Source organism: Nipponia nippon, unplaced genomic scaffold (assembly GCF_047370975.1).
Source record: "Nipponia nippon isolate SJK-2023a ecotype South Korea unplaced genomic scaffold, ASM4737097v1 scaffold_12, whole genome shotgun sequence".
In the NCBI taxonomy this organism is placed as follows: domain Eukaryota; kingdom Metazoa; phylum Chordata; class Aves; order Pelecaniformes; family Threskiornithidae; genus Nipponia; species Nipponia nippon.
The window spans coordinates 20,514,967-20,529,347 of record NW_028262313.1 but is presented as its reverse complement, the minus strand read 5'-3'; the positions used below and the strand labels follow the sequence as shown (position 1 = coordinate 20,529,347).

General features: G+C 34.6%; 1 long non-coding RNA gene across 1 annotated transcript in view; it reads right to left on the bottom strand.

The window, feature by feature from the left end:
• Nucleotides 1–291: 291 nt before the first annotated feature.
• Nucleotides 292–14,381, bottom strand: part of LOC148056739 (uncharacterized) — a 30,676-nt gene continuing 16,586 nt past the window's right edge. Inside the window, exons 2-3 of the long non-coding RNA XR_015702437.1 lie at nucleotides 9,159–9,333; nucleotides 292–348 (exon numbers count right to left, since the gene is read on the bottom strand). This is a non-coding gene — a long non-coding RNA (uncharacterized LOC148056739). The remainder of the gene's footprint in view (nucleotides 349–9,158; nucleotides 9,334–14,381) is intronic.

Genomic DNA, 14,381 nt, shown 5'->3' with positions numbered 1-14,381 from the left:
ATGATATTTTTCCCTGCAGAGTTATCTGTTTAACTGAAAAATTATTAGTTTTTTATTTGCTTATGCTAAACGTTTACTTTCTATTTAAGCATTCAGCTGTGTGACACTATACTAATTAGGCATCATTCAGAGTGTATTTCTTTGTTCACTAAATTGAAGTCGTGATTATTTGAATGGATAGTGCCCTGAGGAAAACGCATCTCTTTTTTCACTTATCCAGGCTAGATATTTCTAGATGTACACATATAAAGGGGATATACATTAAAATGCTGCTAACCACAGATCTGACCTTATCCATGGATCCAATTTCTTCTTAGTCAAGTATTACAAATAGGTGTAGCATCAGATCTGTAAAGAAAAGAATTTTAATTGATATTGCTGTCTGGACATACTAATAAAAAATGCTGGTTTGAAAATGAATACCGGGTGATTCTTCAAAGTTTTTCTAGCAGCTGCCATGGTAGTTATAGCTTTCTTTCCTGATTTATTTTCTTTACATGTTCAAATGAAAGTGCCAGCTTTGGTAAATAGGATTGTAAGCGCCACCATGAAACAAAAATAGTGATACGCTCTCTCTGCTTCTCACTCGCTACTGGGGCATGATTTTTATTTTGTACTAAGGAAGCTAACTTCAGCATAGGTAAAAGTTGTGTAACTGTAACTAACTGGAATTGCTGAAACCCAATGCCAGGTTTACAGAAATACTTTCAATTTGCAATACTCTGCTACAAATACTCCTATTTCATTGAGCGTGTGCTGGCAATAAAAAGAGAATTAGAGTCTGTAAGTGTCCAGACAGCTGGTAAAAAGATACTAAAAGATGAATAGAAGACTATTCATCTTTTACAGCGGGCAATGATGAAGCAAAAGCCAGGCTAGTAGGAAAGAATTATAGTGCCTTTCAGGAATTACAAATATTTACATTTCATTTTTGAATAATATTCCAGAACCAAGGAATAACCACAAACCAGAGAGCCTTATACAAAGCGTAACACAGCCATGCATACAATGTTATCTACATGCAACAGCAATACTGACTTCAGCCTTAATTCTACAAGAACCACAATTCAGTTAAGCAAATGAAAATTTATGTAGGTGAATTCTGTTGTTATATTCCACAATAGCAGTGGGCTAAAATTCAATTTCTGTAGCTTTTAGACTGTTATTATAGCATCCAATATATACCTTTGGCTTTACTGGATAACAGGAAAAGCCGGTGTATCTTACAATTACTTATAGGAATGGATACAGCTATATTTACATAAATGATGACACGTTCTGCTGAATACATACGTGAAATGTGAACATGAAATTCCTTCATGTATTTTTTTTTTGAGAGACCATTTAAGCTATAAATTCTAAATTACATATGCAGATAACAGTTAAATAATATCTGTTTAAGTAAACATGCTAACTGGACCAGGAAAAAGACATTTTGGATTGATGTAGCAACATCAAAGCATTTTGTTCAACATAGAACAAAAACTTGCACTTAATCTGGGTCTTATTTAACCATATCATACCATTTCTTTTAATGTAGCTCAATTTTAAGACTAAAACACTATCTTTAAATTATTTCACATGTGTTCCTGTGAGATATTCAAGTGACTTCTTGGTTTCCCTGAAATATTTTTTAGTTTCTTCCAATAAATATTTATACCAAAACGCAAATAGTTCTTCTGGCCTTCATTAAACTCGTGAACAGATAATTTATACTTCAATACAATTCTACATGTTCAAATAAAAATTATTTGAAATTATCTGCACTTTATAAAAAGTTTTAACGTATTAAAGCAGAAAGTTACTGTTATTGCACGTCTACCATTCCTTTGAACAAAGGTCTTAAAATCTTTGAGACGTGCTACTATAACACACAACTATACAATATTTTGAAAAGAAATGTTACTGTGTATAAAGTTATGCTGTGAAAGCATAATTCAGGTGCACTTGTAATTTTTATACTATTTCCAATTAACACATGCAGCTTCAGGAAAAGGCTAAGTTTAAATTATTAAAAAGTTCTGAAACTGGGAAGCTGTGGAAGAGTATAGTCAATTTTTTATTAATATCATACGTATTCATATGTTTTAAAATTAATTTATTCTTGGGAATCCTAACTCATACATTTGAAGTACCCATACCAACAGATTTGCAATTAATCATGTTTGCACAGTACTTATTTCAGTATCACATTCAGTACCTAATCAGCTTTAATACATTTTTTTAACCTGCGCTATGCTTGCAGGTCTCTGTGTTAACCGTAGTTTTCAGCAGAAAAAATTTCACTGCTTCTGACAGCGTGTCCTAAGACATAAAATACATCATTTAGACACACTTTTTTAAATATCCAAAGATTCTGAAGGCTTTAAAGTGAGTATGCCAATAGCCATTCTCCAAGTTGAGAAGCATGACATTTAAACTCATACAGGATATATGGAACAACTACCAGGAAAAGATTTCACCTAGAGTAAATCTTTCAAATCAAGAATTATCTTTAATAAGAGTTGCCAAGATTGTAATAATATTTGTATTACTGAAATAATAGGTATTGCAAGGCATGTATTAAATGTCCATGGAACTATTTTCCTTGTAAATGTAGTATGTCCTAGTCTCGCAAACCAATTGTCCAAGCCATTTCAGGGATTAGCTATGATGCCATTAATTCATAAATACTTCAAAGGCAACACCTATCAGGACAAACCATTTTTTCAGTCTTTGTGGTGCTGCATATTCTACTTTTCCTCCTCTAAATATCTAATCCACAGGCCCATTTAAATAATAAGTACTTGCAAACCACACTGCTATTTTAGCTCTGCATATTAGGCAAAAATTGCAGGATTTTCTGCATTCATCCAGGAGCATCTAATTAATTTACCTGCCAGTGCTCATTAGTTGATGCATGAGCACTGTTGGGCATAAATTGCAGGGATTTAGTAGCCGGAGGCTGCAGCCATATTTGTGTGGGTCAAGATCATGAAATATCTGGGTGACCTACACTGGGTCAGGGATACCCCCAAAGTGTTTGTTTCTTTTGGCTATGTATTTGCTAAGACAAAAGCAAAATTACAGTTTTTAACCTCCAATCACATGAAAGCATAGTGCTGAAGTTGTGTTGAGATTTGGACCCTAAATGGTCGGACATTATGAGATTGGCTTTGGTCTCTTTAGGGATATTAGCAGCTAAGCAGAATGATAATCATGCAGATATGACATCAGATATGAGAAACATCGACTTGGGTAGACTTAGATACTGTTTAAAAGACAGTGTAAACCTGATTGGGCTGAATTCTGAATTTCTAACAATTCATTCATGAAGTATTAAACATTCCAGTGTTCCTTGATAACACCAGTTTTCATCAAAATTCAAAGTATACTGGAACTGCAGTGAGTTATTTTCTTTTTTTAAACACGTTCTTTACTGGCTAAGACTCCATGACCGCAATGTAGTTTTCAAATGTATGCTAGCATTTGAAAAAAAAAAAAAAATTAGTTTGAAGTTTGTAAACTACTTCTAAAATATATTAAACGTAAGTCTAGTCAAAAAGAATTGATTTTTGAAGACCAAAACGGCCATTGACAAATTATGTGACACATTAATATGATGGAATAAACAGGTACCCTTTATTTGGTTATTTTGTCAACTTCAGGCAAATGTTTTCTGCAATTTTTTGAAGAAAATAAAGCAGCTAAGCATAGTAGCACCACGTAACAAGTACATCACAGATCAGTAGAGCAGTTACAGTGCTATTCTGGTACATGAGTCTCCATCCCTAGAGGTATTTAAAAGCAGGGTAGACGTGGTGCTCGAGGACATGGTTTAGTGGTGGACTTGGCAATGATAGGTTACGGTTAGACTCGATGATCTTAAGGGTCTTTTCCAACCTTAACGATTCTATGATTCTATGGCTCTATCTTCCATCTGTACTTCTATAGCACAATAAAGAGGGTACAACTTCCAATAATACTGATTTCTTATACTTGTTTTGTTTTAATCCGTTCATACTGAAGTACACTAAGAGCAAAATTTTTTCTTTTAGATTATTTGCCTTTTTACCAAAACTAAAATGTCTCTTTTTCTAAAAGGAATGTGATTAATTTCTGAGCTTTATAGATCTCATTCAATTATTATAATGCAGAAAAGATCTATGGAGTCACACTCTAGTGATTAAAAGGGTATTTTTGGACTTTTTTCCTTTAATCATAGTAATAACTATACAAGTGTAAATTATTTTAATTAGAAAAGTAATAATTGTACAGAAACTCTTTTACATGTCCTGCTCTTATATCCTCCTGAGATTATTTTATAAGAGTTATAGACAAAATGAGAGAGAATTGGTATGAGTGTAGTATGTAGGTCAAAACTAGAACATTTACGCCACTAAAAAAAAAAAAAAATCAAAACTCCTCAGGTATCAGTGTAGAGACGTCAACCTCACTTTAGAGTATGTGTCGGTTAATGGATCTAATTCAAAACCATGATTCCCATTTTATTTCTGTCCCAAAACCAAAATACACATAGAAGATCAAAATCCCAAGAATCTGATTCATTCAAGCCCCTTTTGAACTCCGACCTCAATATGAAGTTCTCAGAGGCACCTACTTTACACAGCTCTAAGGTTCATACACATACAGAGCACATTTGTATCACTTCACAGCTTGGCGTTTCTGTGTATTATCAGACTTGGCATATCACAGGTTGCTAATACTGTCTACTATCAAAGTAGAAATACTCAGAAAATCTCTGTTGTCAAGCTTCAATCCTGTGAAGCTGAGATTTGGAGGATGCTAATACCATTGACAATTGAGTGCATACATTTTAAAGCAGTCTGTTTAACATGGACCATAGAGACAGGAATGACATTTGCTGAGCTTTGCTTTAATCAACTTTGCGACAGTAAGACACGTATCTGTTTAAGAACAAGGACCATAACCAAACACTTCAAAGCACCTCTTCTCTCTTTTTTTGCTCTCTCTCTGAAAACTAATCCAACTTAAAATATGGCTTACAAACACCAACCTGATTTGTAACCTATCCAGATTAAAGGAAATCCTTTGTTCTTCTCTCAGAATGTCTGATACACCTAAGAATAATTATGAAAGGTACTACCCGTATAATCATCTACATGAAAAAATACCAATAAATGTAATTAAAAAAAAATCCAACAGAAATTTAAATTGTGAATTTAGAGAACATACTCAAAACACTGACCTGGGATTTAATTAAATTGTCTTGTTGATGATAATGTAATTTTGATAACCAAAACCATTTCTGTGGTATGATTTCCCAGTAAACAAAGCAATCTTAGAGAGACATACAGATCTTCAGAACAATGTCTCTAGATTCTCTTACAGTTTAATATACTATAATTATATGAAGCAAGTCTATACAAATTTAAAGAAAATATGATGTTTCTTTGAAATGTAACAAACTACACATTCCTTTATAAAATCAAAAACTCTAGAAGTCCATGGTAGGTTCAATTTTTGATCACTATTCAAGAGATAACAAATCTACTGAGATTACAGCTACCCCATTCCTGCTTCATGTTTCATTCATGTTTGTACGTTATAATGGGATTTATAAGCTGTTAATATTACCAAACAGGAGACAGCAAAAAGAAATTTTTTCTGCCTGCGTAAATGATGATTATATTGCATTGTTACATCAAGTGATGTCCTGAAATCCTGCTAGAATAATCTAACTTAAAACTGCCAGATGAATGCTATTTCTGCATAGTTCTTGCTCATCACTCCAGTGATATTTTCAGCTTTGTAAAGGAAAAGAGACTTTCTTTTCTGATGTGTACCATATAATGCCTGAACCTTGCAACTGAGGTCCAGGAACTGTTGTTCTTCATCCAGAGAATTATGAAGGGCTGGCCTGAACTAGATTAATTTTATATATGTTTATTTACTTTGTTTAGGAGGTATGACTGTAAATAAGTCAGCCAGTAAGTACAGAAAAAAATAACAGCTTTAAGTGTATGAAAGTGTGCAAGAGTCTGAAAGCAGGCAATACTGTTTGTGATGCACCTGGAATGAGTGCTCCCTAGGTAGGCTGCTTTAGGATACGAAAGCCGTAGCCCAGAAAAAGAAAGAGGAAGGCAGGAAGGTCTTCTGTCTGATGCTGAAGAATCTGTTTACAGTCATAAATTTTGTATGAGAGTTTATCAAATACCTTTAACACAGAAAGCGTTAGCAAAGCTCCAGTGGTGAGCTGAAGAGGTCAGAAGAGTAAGGAACAGAGGGGAAGAGGAGCAGCTCAAACCACAAAACAGTGCAAGAACACCCAGACATGCCCATCCTGTCATGTTTTTGGGAATACAATTGTCCTTTCTTACCCAGGGTCTAATTTATCATTCTCACATACACTTTTAAAGCTGAATGTTGAATAAGATAAAATAGGGCAAGAAGGGACCAAAACAAATAGCTCAGCGTCACACACACCTGCAAATACAGCCATGTGGGAATTACAGCTCTTCTGAAAAATCCGTGGCCCTATATCTCACAAAGGACTTGAAAAACTGAAGGGAAGCCAGCAGAAGGACGTGAGAAAATTGCTATACAGATCTGATTTAAGTCCCTTAGAGAAACTTGGTTCAGTCAGGAATCTTGACTAAAAAACCCAAACCTGTCATGCCTGCCCAAGTCAATTAGATCTGATCAATGCCCTTTACCCTAAGCTGGCACAACCTGTGCTTTCTTTAAAGATATAGACTATACTTTAATCACGTCTGCCCCAGAATCAAAGTCCCCAGTCTGAGTTAAGAGAATTGTTCTATTAAATCCATATCACTACACATACACCTTCAGCTCCTTGATTATGGAGAGCTGTTAGCTGATTTAAACATTTCTAAAAGTGTATGTAGAATAAGTTGAGTTAAGCTATGTGTGTCACTAATTAAAATCATTGCAACTTGAGTGGGCCTTAAGGGCAAAAGTCTGTTCCTTTTAAAAGAAACACATATAAATACTCTGGGAACACTTAAGTATAATTATTATAGCCTTCAGGATTCTGGCCCAAAATTATCAGAGAGCGGCTGCACTCCTTATAGCGAAGTTTATTAGCGTTGTTTATTTTTATTTTCATGCAGTTATTACACAAATGCCTGGAAGTGACACTACTATTGAAGATACGTTAATATATTCCTTATAAACACTAAAATTACTTTTGTTCATCTAATTTCTTTCAAGTCAGTTTTCATGACTGAAAAAATGACAGTTTAGGATATTTTATTTCTCACAGAACAGGCAACGCTACGGATCACATTGTTGTCAGCTCTTACACAATTAGGAACTAGCCCAAAGTCATGTGTATTATGTGTGGGCAAAAGTCCGTAATGCTTCACGAGCCTGTAAAAAACTAAACAGAAAACAACTTGTACCCCTTTTGATTTTTTCAACAGGATGCTTCTGGGACTGTTGTTTGCTCTCCCTTGTTAGAAGACTGGCAGGAACCTGAACCCAAGCCTAGAATGTAAAAAGCACATGGGAAATGCCCTAACTCATGCAAACACATCTTTGAACTAGTGAAAAATATAATCAACACGTATCCTGGTGCTGGGTGGATACAGCGTGCAAAAAAGACCTAACATGACAATAATGAAGAATTACAGAGGCAAGAAACTTGAACTGCTGTGTGGTCTGCTTGTAGTACTAAACAATATTTTGTCATGCTGTTGCAAGGCAATTTTGATAACATAGCAATGATACTGCTGTAACTAATAGATATTAAAAACAAGCAGTTACCACGCATTTTATGGCTATACATATAAATGTATATTGTAATGGACTATTACTTTGTAGAGAGAACTATTCAACGACCCTAGGATAAAGATGTATGTGTTACTAGGCTGTTTTAATAAGACTTCATGTTATTGGGAAGTCAGATCCTGAAGGCTGTTGAAGAAAATCAGAAGCTGTAGCAGAGGTTTCCAAAAGGTCCAACACAAAATGAGGAGAGCAGAGGCTTGAAGGTACAAGCACAGATTAATGCCAGAAGCCCCAACTGAATAAACACAAATCACAGATGATCCATTACTGATCACTGAAGAAATGCAGTCCTGATAGCAGGGTAGAACCAGTTATGGAGCATAAGTAGAACATGTATACAGTTCCGAAATATATTCTGCAGCTGCTGGTGATTTACAGCAGAGACAGAGACATCCTCTGACTGTATGCAAGACTCCAATGAAATTAACTATTAATGTGCCTTACTTCAGAATATGGTATGAAGGACTGACTGCTTTAATACCCTGTAATGCTACAAATCAAGTATTTATTATCACCAAAAGGAAATGTAACTCTTTGCTTGTGTTAGCGTGATAATCCACTCTTGAAGCTGGGAATTTACACACAAGAATACCTCTATTTTCTTGTCATGTTTCAAAAACATATGTTACAAAATTGTTAAACCATTAGGGGAAAGGAATCGTTATTCTACTGATGTTTTGAAAGTAGTTTACAGAACTGTGATCAAATCTTATTAGAATTATATATCAGGAGAGGGACTTCAGCAGAACCAAAAATCAGGGTAACTGCATTCTTAAACTCTTTTGGTTTTGCTGTGCAAAGAAGTTTAACCATGACTAAGAGGAATTTTCTAGACACAGAATTAAGAACACCTACCCTAAAAATATGTGCTTTTATTTTAAATCAATTAACTTTTTTAAACATAGAAGAAGTGGGAAAAATCACCCTAGATCTATCTGAATAAGATCCAGCTACAAGCTTTCCGTACAGCTCATATTATTGCCTCACACATTACGCTATTTCAAGGAAGAAACTTCTCTTTCAGAACCTTTTCCAACTCTTACCAAAACCAGTCTGGGTATCTGCATTCACTTCAGTGAGAATCTGTAGAAACACTAAGAACAGGAATTTCTGAAATGCTTTGGCTGGATATTATTTTCCTGTATTTCTGATGCAATGTTTTTCTTTCAAAGTGTGCTATCCTGACCTTGTTCATTCCCAGATAATAACATCACACTGAGATGATGTACTTTCAGCCTTATCTTGAGCAAGAAGGAATGCTGCTTTAAAGGAGAGGGGAAGGAGTGGAAGTCAAACTCTCTTCCTGTACAGTACTATATGAGGAGTCCCAGCTCAGCAGAAACAGACTTCTGCCTCCAAGCAGCTTGAGAATCATGAAGGCTTACCTTTTTTTCTGTTCTCTGCCATTACTTTTCTTTTCTGGTTTTACTGAACCACAAGGAGACTGATGAAGCACTAGGAGTGGTGGAATCTGACCCCTGGAGATTTTCAGTGTTCAACTCATCAAGACCTGTTCCTTCTTCAAGTAGGAGGCTGGATGAGATAATCTTCAGCAGTTCACTAATGATGGGGCAGACAAGGAGAAAGTGGATAAAGACTCTACTGTTATCATTCCTGTGCATTCACACAAGAAAGAATTAATTAATTTGTGGTAAAAGACATTATGTGAAAATTCAAAGTATACTAACACCAAGTATTAATTATCTAGAAAATCTGAAGAGGCCTAAGCGTGCCTTGTGGTACTGCCATGCAATCACTCTATAAGTACATCCAGACATTAGAGATTATACATCCACTTTGGACTTTTTTCTCCCAAACTGAAGACAAAATTTGTGCCTTTTTTCATTTTTATCAGAATATACTAAGTATTCATTGTCTTTAATTACTTGGCCAGCTGCAATTAAGGACAGACATGTACACTGACCTCGACAAGATGTTTAAAGCTGGTTGAAAAATACTGAATTTCTGAACCTACATTTTAAAAAAAAGTTGATTTTTTTCCCCTCAAATTAGATAATCCCAGGTGACCATAGATGATCTCCTCTGTTCTTTCAATGATTCCTATGGTAAGTTTGAAAATAATTTAGGCTTTCCTATGTGTTTTTACTTTTCCTTCATTTTGATCTCTTGTCTATTTAACTAGCTTCAAGGTAATCATCTACAGAAAAAAGCACAAAAAAATCCCATTCTGAAATGATCTTCTAAGTTCCATTCTAAATTAATGAAACAATTAAAAATCAATAATAAAGTAGCTGATAGTCAGACAAGAACTAGCTGTATAGTGGACTGGGGTCTGTGCAGCCATCCTGTGTAAGTGGAGAACATTAAGGGCAACGGGCAGTACTATTTGGGATACTAATGACTTAAAATAATACTACGGATTCAAGCAAAGCTTCATATGCTTGTATGTTCTGCAAAAAGGATTAAACTGGACTCTATATGGACCAAGAAAGCAAAGGTAGGTGTGTTAAATATCTACATGCATAAGATGGAAGTTATATTTTAATCTTGTTTTTTTAATCTTTGCACGTATGTGCGTGCAGCTCCCAGTTTCTTCCAGTAGAATGAAGATGTTCTCCTGAATCACAGGGCTCTGTCTCAAACGCACTTTAGCATCAGATGGGATCTGGCCTGCTGAATGGATGTGCCCCATTTTGTGTATTTTGTTCTGACAGATTATCATGATGGCATCTGCCACATTTCTGCCAATCTTTGCTAATAAACTTTGTTTTCCCTACAAACCTTTAAAAAATACTCTTTATTTGACTTTAGTGGTATAAATAGATGCCTGATGTGAAATTTTCTATAATGAACATTTGCTTGCTTTGGACATCTGCCTGTTTACATACAATCTTTAAATCCACAGCGTACCATTACTGCAGGCTCCCTTGTATTACAGGCATCTCATATTTAATCTGTATGTTCTTTAAATGCAAAGCATGTTATATTTAGTGCTCAAACTGCAGCATTAGTAAACTGAGCCCTCATTTATGTGTGCATGTGGGTGAATTGAGCGTCTCACAAAGGATTAAAACAGATGCTTTAGCTTTAATGATATTTTTAATCATCACACTTATGCCCCAAGGATATTTTCTTATGCTTTATTCTCCTGTCATGATTTCTACTCATTACAGCAAAGTGTTATTTTAAATCTACTTTTTATATTTGAACTTACTTCAGCATCAGCTCTTAAACAACTTCATTTTTTTTTTTTTTAAAACATGCACTTTCCTTGTACTGTCTAATTATAGGTACTGTCTTCAAAAGCATAGGCAGTGTACATAAAAACAATCACACAATTCAGTGGTGACTTGTGATCTTTAGTGGTGACATTAGTGGTGATTATTATATGCTTTCCTAACAGTTAAAGTCATGACATTTCTAACTTCCTTTCTACTGCCTATTTTTTCCCCTGGAACCTGAAGCCTTATGATCTTGTCTATTAAACAGGCACTTGCTTAAAAATCAGATTAAAATTCAGATTTTATAAAACATAAATAAAATATCAGTATCTTTGCAGGAAGTAGGTATGGTTTCAATTGTCTGGCCTTTTACTTCATACAAGTCAGATTCCTGAAAAATAGTTTGCTCTCTTATGTGTATATATATGTGTATCTGTATGTGTAACTCCTTGCTATCAAGGAGACCCTTCTTGGTCTTTTTTGTTAGAAAGGAAACAAAAAGAGGAAAATGCTCAAATTCACGGTGGAAAGTTTGATCCCAGAAAAACATTGGGGAATGTCAGAATTCCTTCCCTGTGAAAGCTCATCTTACATTGATGAAAGTAATGACTTAGTGACTATCTGGGAGACAACAAGATGACGGAAAAATAGGGGAGGGAGAAATCTGTAAGTGGGAAAAGGAACCATACGCAAGGCAAGTAATTTACCTTGGTCTGCGTATCAATTCCCAGTAAAGCCAGACAGCTATCTGTTAGAAAAAAAGGAAACAAAGCCACAGCAGAATTTTTTTTCCTTCATAGGAACATAAATAGAAAAAAACTAAAAGGATTTTTCAGAATACTGAGAGTCACATGGGTGAAAAATCACAGCAATATCTGCTTCAGCAATTTAACTTCTAAAATCTGTTCAAAACTGCACTGCAAATTATGGGCCTAATCATTGGCCAAACTCACATATAAGTCAAACAGTAATTAAAATGTTCCATTTTTTTGTACGGACATTAATTCAGAGTAAGCAAAAAGCCAAGATTTCTGATTAAAAACTTTGTTTAAATTTTAATTCAAAAAATAAAAAAAACTCTGGCAGAAATGACTGCCAAAATAAATTAGGGAAGCAAAAATTGACTGTTTCATTATCTAAAATAATTACCAGCAGATATTGATTACCCAGAACTAATCAGAAAAAAGAACTGAAAAAAAAATATTCCTACTAATTTGCAATCTGAAATTAATCATCCATTGCCATATGTATTTGCTTTCTATGAACATCTGACAGATTAAGTTTGTTAGAATTAATGACTAGAGAGCATGCTTTCAAAATCATATTTTCAGTCCTTGTATTTGAAAGTCAAGTGTTTGTATCCCAGCAATAAATACAACAATGGCATGGGACAAAATTATAACTGATTCATTAATCTGAAATAGAAAAATACTAGCTTTGAAGAGTTCTAGGGAATTATTCTCAGTATATACATGGACACTTTAAAAATAGTGTTATGACCAAAACAAAAATTGCTTATAAATATTCTATCAAAATAAATACAGAGTCTGTTAAATACAGTTATTTACTCATGGGTTTTTCATTCACAGAATAGTCTAAGCAGGTGTAAAATTTTCATCTGGCAACTGGTGTTCTTGCCCACACAGATGGCTTTCATATTGCATTTTTAGTTTTTGTTACAAGCTGATAAAAAAAATGTATTGGAATTAAACAGGGAAAATTTGTTTTCCCTTTATTTTCTCAAAACCTTTTCCAGTTCCTTACTTTTACAAAGGTTTTGGCTGTTCTCATCAAGAACCATTCTCATTTATCTTACGTCTTTTCTTAAATCTTAATAGTGTTTTTGTATAATGGAGATTTTTGGTGTGGCTTAAAAGCCAGTATTTACCACTTCTATATTACCTACTTTTACAGCCATAATTTGCCAAGATGAAGACTATGCACATGCAGATTTATGTTAAATAAAAACAAACATTTTAGTTGGCAACAGACTATGTTCCAACCAAATACACTTAATTTGCATCCTCAGAGAATTTAATTTTATTTAGCAAAGGCTAGACTGCAATCTGTCTAAATCTTGATCTTGGATCCAAGACAAATACTTTATCTCAGAAACCTGGCAAATCCAGCATTCTGATTCTCCTTTTTTGGGACAGGGAAAAACTGAAAAGTCTGCTAGCCATATTTGCCTTCGGAAGACGCCTTGGAAAAGACTTCATGTTATGAAATCTGTCTGCTTAGGACACACTAACACATGCTCAAACATCCACACGTGTACATGCACGCATCAGTCCTGTTTCCTATAAATATAAACTCAGATGCTTTGAAATCCTTTTGCGGTTATTTGATAAATTTCCAGTTGCATACTGGCTATAAAATCTTCATTTATAAAGTTCATTTCTTTTAATTAAGAATATAAGTGTTCCTATATCTCTGGAGTGTTTGCTAGAATGACAACCTTTTCTTCAGCCTTTTGTTTAAAACAGTTGATTTACCATAAGTTATTTCAGAGAAGCTTTGAAAGGCTAGACTGAGAAATCTGGCCAGGAGAAGTTAGTACACTGGCAAATGGCTACACGGTTTGTGATTTGGCTATTGCTTGTCTCGTGAGGAGGAACACTGTGGTCCCCTACCTGTGAGCAATTTTGCTTCAAGGCACGGTAAGGAAAGGTCAGCATCTGGTAGCTGAAGAAAGTGTTGCAGAAGTCTGCAAGGCAGAGTGAGTCAAGATCAACTCACAGAAAAGATGGCTACAGTGAAGCTGTGCAAATTATTCTGCTTTTCCTACACAGTCACTGTTTGATGTTACCAGCTATCATTTTCTCACTGAGATGCCCCTGGAATCTGATCTTTGTTTTCAAAAAGAAGCAGACAATAAAGATAAATGAAAGTGTCTCTCACATTTATGCAATAAGATAAAAATAATTTTCATTTTCACGAGTAACAGCATCTCATATTACTATTTTGCCTCTTACTTCAGAGAAAGACAAGTGCACTCGTATCTTTCTTACTACTTGGGGATTTAATATCATTTTAAATCAAGTATTTTTCTCATTGAGGATTTCTGCATCAGAAATGCTACTGATTTATATAATTAGAGTACTTAAAGACAGGATAACCCTGTGTTTTCTATTTTAACCATCTATGAAGACTCACAGAAGGTGTTACATTTACTGAGTATTTTAGGATTTATACTGATATGTATTTTTTTCCTCTCCAGTTGAATGCAATGAAGGGATGAACAACTTGATTTCAGATTTTGCTTGAAAATTACTGCAAGCATCTTAAAGCTTATTCAACTAAATTAATCTTCCCATATAATGGATAATTTTTCATTATTCATGAAAACCCTGAAGACCAATATTCTATAATTCTTACAGTAGAAGTCTCTGGTCTTCTTAAATTAGAGGCAACTATACTCAGCAA